The sequence below is a fragment of the Oncorhynchus clarkii genome, chromosome 23 (assembly GCF_045791955.1).
Source record: "Oncorhynchus clarkii lewisi isolate Uvic-CL-2024 chromosome 23, UVic_Ocla_1.0, whole genome shotgun sequence".
Classification (NCBI taxonomy): Eukaryota; Metazoa; Chordata; class Actinopteri; order Salmoniformes; family Salmonidae; genus Oncorhynchus; species Oncorhynchus clarkii.
In genome coordinates this window covers 6422774-6428773 of record NC_092169.1, presented here as the reverse complement: position 1 = coordinate 6428773, position 6000 = coordinate 6422774, and positions in this window count along the sequence as shown.

Genomic DNA, 6000 nt, shown 5'->3' with positions numbered 1-6000 from the left:
GAGTAAAGCGCTCAGACACAAAAACAAGCCATACAGATACCCACCATGTTGTGGAGTCAACAGAAGTCAGAAATAGCATTATAAATATTAACTTACCTTTGATGATCGTCATCAGAATGCACTCCCAGGAATCCCAGTTCCACAATAAATGTTTGTTTTGTTTGATAAAGTCCATAATTTATGTCCAAATACCTCCTTTTTGTTCACTCGTTTAGTTCACAAATCCAAATTCATGAGGCGCGAGCACTAGGTCCAGACGAAAAGTCAAAAGTTCAGTTACAGTTCGTAGAAACATATCAAACGGTGTATAGAATCAATCTTTAGGATGTTTTTAACATAAATCTTCAATAATGTTCCAACCGGACAAATCCTTTTTCTTTAGAAATGCAATGGAACGCAGGTCGCTCTCACAGCCACGCGCGTGACCAGCTCATGGCATTCTGCCAGACACCTGGTTGAAACAGCTCTCATTCGCTCCCCCTTCACAGTAGAAGCCTGAAACAAGGTTCTAAAGACTGTTGACATCTAGTGGAAGCCTTAGGAAGTGCAATCGAACCAAATTTACACTGTATCTTGGATAGGCAAAGAGTGGAAAAACTACAAACCTCAGAATTCCCACTTCCTGGTTGGATTTTATTCCTCAGATTTTTGCCTGCCATATGAGTTCTGTTATACTCACAGACATCATTCAAACAGTTTTAGAAACTTCAGAGTGTTTTCTATCCAGATCTACCAATAATATGCATATCTTAGCTTCTGAGCCTGAGTAGCAGGCAGTTTACTCTGGGCACCATATTCACCCAAGCTACTCAATACCGCCCCCAGCAATAAGAAGTTTTAAGCCATTTTGCCACAACTTTGGAAGTATGCCTGGGGTCATTGTCCATTTGGAAGACACATTTGCGACCAAGGTTTAACTTCCTGACTGATGTCTTGAGATGTTGATTCAATATATCCACATAATTTTACCCTCCTCATGATGCCATCTATTTTGTGAAGTGCACCAGTCCCTCCTGCAGCAAAGGATCACCGCAACATGACCCACCCCCTTGCTTCCACATTAGGATAGTGTTCTTCAGCTTGTAAGCCTCCCCCTTTTTCCTCAAAACATAACGATGGTCATTATGGCCAAACAGTTCTATTTTTGTTTCATCAGACCAGAGGACATTTCTCCAAAAAGTACTCCAAAAATCTTTGTCCCCATGTGCAGTTGCAAACCGTAGTCTGGCGGTTTTATGGCAGTTTTGGAGCAGTGGCTTCTTCCTTACTGTACGGCCTCTCAGGTTATGTCGATATAGTACTCATTTTTCTGTGGATATAGATACTTTTGTACCTGTTTCCTCCATCATCTTCACAAGGTCCTTTGCTGTTGTTCTGGGATTGATTTGCACAATAATCTCTTGGAGACAGAACGTGTCTCCTTCCTGAGCGGTATGACGGCTGTGTGGTCCCATGGTGTTTATACTCGCGTACTATTGTTTGTACAGATGAACGTGGTACCTTCAGGCATTTGGAAATTGCTCCCAAGAGTAAACCAGACTTGTGGAGGTCTACAAATTTTTTCTGAGGTCTTGGCTGATTTCTTTTTCTCAGTACAAAAGCGTACTGAGTTTGAAGGTAGGCCTTGAAATACATCCACAGGTACACCTCCAATTGACTTAAAGTAGGTCAATTAGCCTTTCAGAAGCTTCTAAAGCCATGACATCATGTTCTGGAATGTTCCAAGCTGTTTAAAGGCACAGTCAACTTAGTGTATGTAAACTTCTGACCCACTGGAATTGTGATGCAGTGAATTATAAGTGAAATTATCTGTCTGTAAACGATTGTTGGGAAAATTACTTGTGTCATGCACAAAGTAGATATCATAACCGTCTTGCCAAATCTATAGTTTGTTACCAAGACATTTGTGGATTGGTTGAAAAACAAGTTTTAATGACTCCAACCTAAGTGTATGTAAACTTCCGTCTTCAACTGTATAGTGAGCTACTCTCCTGTAACCCCTCTAAAGGCCCAGGGGCCTCAGAAAGTCTGCCATGTTCTGGGACTTGTGAGTGAAGAGCAGTAATTGAACATGTCAATGTTGCTGTTATTTATTAAAATAGAGTTCACAGGGTGCATAGAGACAGGCACTTCTTCGTTCATTTACATCATGGTACTGCAGTGGTAAAAGCCCTGTGAAGTGTCTACATAAACAGAATTGGACTGAAGAATAAAAAGCTGTGAAGGAGGCTCCTGGCTCTTTCCTCTCCTCCTCTCCTCCATTCTGCCGGCTTGCGTTTATCTACAGTCCATCTCTCGTCTCGCTAATGTAACTCGCTCATTCGTCTCGCTCCCTTCGAGCGAGGGAGGAGGGGAGGAGAGGAGGAGGAGGAAGGGGAAAAGAGAGGGCTGTGGGGAAAGTGAAATAACAGAGACTTGGGAGAGTGGTTGCGCTTTGCTCTCTCTGTGGGCCTTAACGCTGGCATTTCCCTTCGCTGCACTCTCTGACAGAGGGGAGAATAAAGATGGGGGTGTTGGTGGAGAGTGGGGGTCACTGGGGCTATTGTGGCACAGGGAGACCATGGGGCCTGGGATGGGGGAACGGGGGGGTTAAAGCGACTATGGGGCTGTTTAGCCCTAATGAAAGTTGAGGAGGTGGAAAGTGGGAAAAGAGAGTGATGAAAGCAGGAAACCTAGCCAATGGTCTCCCAGCTCTACTAACAGGGGCCTGGGCTCTCTGTGTGAAGCTGAAGGGTACTCCATGCTAGCCTCGACTCTAACCCCAATACTGAGCTCATACTGTAGTACCAACACTCAAACCTAAAAGAGCATTTACCTGTAAGTTACCATACAATAGACCCAGTAGTCAATAACCGAAGAAAGTCCACATAACAACAATCAGTGGCAACTGTCATCTACTTAAATCTACAAAACCAGCTCCGGCGAAAGTCAGTGCAGATTCAACACTAGATGTTTAGATAGTGTAAATATCCCAGACACCACATTCGGTTCCTTGAAAGTTGTGGGAACGTAGTTTTTAGTTTCCCATTAGTTCTTGGAGTGAAGCCATGTGTTTACTGTAAAAAAAAAATGTAAAGCGCTGAGAATGGAAGTGAAAATATAGCCTGTTCAGGGAACATACATGTTTAGGTTGCAGGGAAGTTCTGAGAACATTTTACTATGGTTCCCCGAAGGTTTTCCTGGGAGATTTGATTAACTTTCTGAGAACGGAAATTCTAGTGTCACGTTCTGACCTTTATTTCCTTTGTTTTGTATAAATTTAGTATGGTCAGGGCGTGAGTGGGGTGGGCAGTCTATGTTTGTTTTTCTAGGTTTTGGGTATTTCTATGTTTCGGCCTAGTATGGTTCTCAATCAGAGGCAGGTGTCATTAGTTGTCTCTGATTGAGAATCATACTTAGGTAGCCTGGGTTTCACTGTGTGTTTGTGGGTGATTGTTCCTGTCTCTGTGTTTGCACCAGATAGGACTGTTTAGGTTTTTGCACATTTATTGTTTTGTTAGTTTATTCATGTATAGTTCCTTTATTAAAGAAACATGAATAACCACCACGCTGCATTTTGGTTCGCCTCTCCTTCACCACAGGAAAACCGTTACATCTAGGTTATTTAATAACATTCTGAGAATGTTTCAAGAAGACCTTAAATAACACTGACTTCTATGACACTAAATACCTGAGCTTTGCAAGCGATGTTAAATGTAGAGTATATCATACACGCTCTATGCATTTTATCAACATAGGACATTTGTTTGCTTAGGCATTAATCATGCAAACACATGCATTTTTTATTGTGACATGGCATCATTGAGATTCAAACCGATGATCTTCTGTTCTCTATCAATGGAATTAGCCAACTGCGTCACCAGGGTGGAGCCAGCGTGTCATGTTTTTTTTTAAACTCATACAAAACAAGTGTTCTTTAGGTGTGGCCAATTAGTGGGAGCGGTCAACACACCTGAACGCACTTAACAAAAATAGAGGATAGAGGGAGTATTTTTGATGCTGAGAATGGAATGTATCTGCGTTTAAATAACATTCTCAGAACGTTCTCTGAATGTTACCATCGTTTTCTTGTGCTTTTTATGGAACGTGACTTTAAATAGAACCAGAGGAAACCTGTAGGAAAAGTTATTGTGAAGTACTGAAATTCCCACAAAAGAAAAAAGTTGTTTACGTAACGTTCTCTGAACTATTTGAGAACATTTCCAATGTCAAACCAGTTGGAGAACGTTCCTAGAAATTTAAATCAAATGTAACCATGTTTAGACTTTTAGAAAAAGTTGCGTTAAAGTAATGAAATACGTTTTTTTGTCAAGTTCCTTAAATGTTCTGAGAATGTTCCCACGCCGAGCAACTATCCTGCACCAGTCCCAGAAAGTTGTGGGAAGGTTGTATGCAAAATAACCATAGGACAACCACACTCTCACCAAGCTCTAAGAAACATATGGTTCTCAGAACGTTTTGTGCTAGCTGGGTTGAGCCTGAGCCAGAGAGAAATAAAACATATTTGCAAGAGATCTATCAGGATAGAAGGAAAGTCCCTTCACCGTCGTCCACCTCCTCCCGTCCGATGCCTGCTGTGCTGTATGTACCTCCTCTACTGTACATTCCCACACACCATGGAGTCATGGCAGAATGGAAAATTATCACAATCTCTCAGCAACCCAACTCCAAGGCAAACAGCATAAGAAATATGGCGTTACAATGAGGCTATGAAAACATGGCTAATGAGGGGCCCACCACATAAACAGGCCTTCAGCATAATGCAACAGCTGGCTGCCATGTCCACGGTAATCATCATTATCATCCTTATTGATGTTATTAATATGGTAAAGCATTAATCAACTGTCCTGTGGTAACAAACAGTACATTAACTGTAGCATGGTCACAGCATGGTATGAGATTGGTTTTCTCATAGAATGAAGTATTGTACATATCAGGACTGGGTATGTAAGTATAGGGAGGTATGAGATTGGTTTTCTCATAGAATGAAGTATTGTACATATCAGGACTGGGTATGTAAGTATAGGGAGGTATGAGATTGGTTTTCTCATAGAATGAAGTATGCCACATATCAGGACTGGGTAACTGGGTATGTAAGTATAGGGAGGTATGAGATTGGTTTTCTCATAGAATGAAGTATGTCACATATCAGGACTGGGTATGTAAGTATAGGGAGGTATGAGATTGGTTTTCTCATAGAATGAAGTATTGTACATATCAGGACTGGGTATGTAAGTATAGGGAGGTATGAGATTGGTTTTCTCATAGAATGAAGTATGTCACATATCAGGACTGGGTATGTAAGTATAGGGAGGTATGAGATTGGTTTTCTCATAGAATGAAGTATTGTACATATCAGGACTGGGTATGTAAGTATAGGGAGGTATGAGATTGGTTTTCTCATAGAATGAAGTATGTCACATATCAGGACTGGGTATGTAAGTATAGGGAGGTATGAGATTGGTTTTCTCATAGAATGAAGTATGTCACATATCAGGACTGGGTATGTAAGTATAGGGAGGTATGAGATTGGTTTTCTCATAGAATGAAGTATTGTACATATCAGGACTGGGTATGTAAGTATAGGGAGGTATGAGATTGGTTTTCTCATAGAATGAAGTATGTCACATATCAGGACTGGGTATGTAAGTATAGGGAGGTATGAGATTGGTTTTCTCATAGAATGAAGTATGTCACATATCAGGACTGGGTATGTAAGTATAGGGAGGTATGAGATTGGTTTTCTCATAGAATGAAGTATTGTACATATCAGGACTGGGTATGTAAGTATAGGGAGGTATGAGATTGGTTTTCTCATAGAATGAAGTATGTCACATATCAGGACTGGGTATGTAAGTATAGGGAGGTATGAGATTGGTTTTCTCATAGAATGAAGTATGTCACATATCAGGACTGGGTATGTAAGTATAGGGAGGTATGAGATTGGTTTTCTCATAGAATGAAGTATTGTACATATCAGGACTGGGTATGTAAGTATAG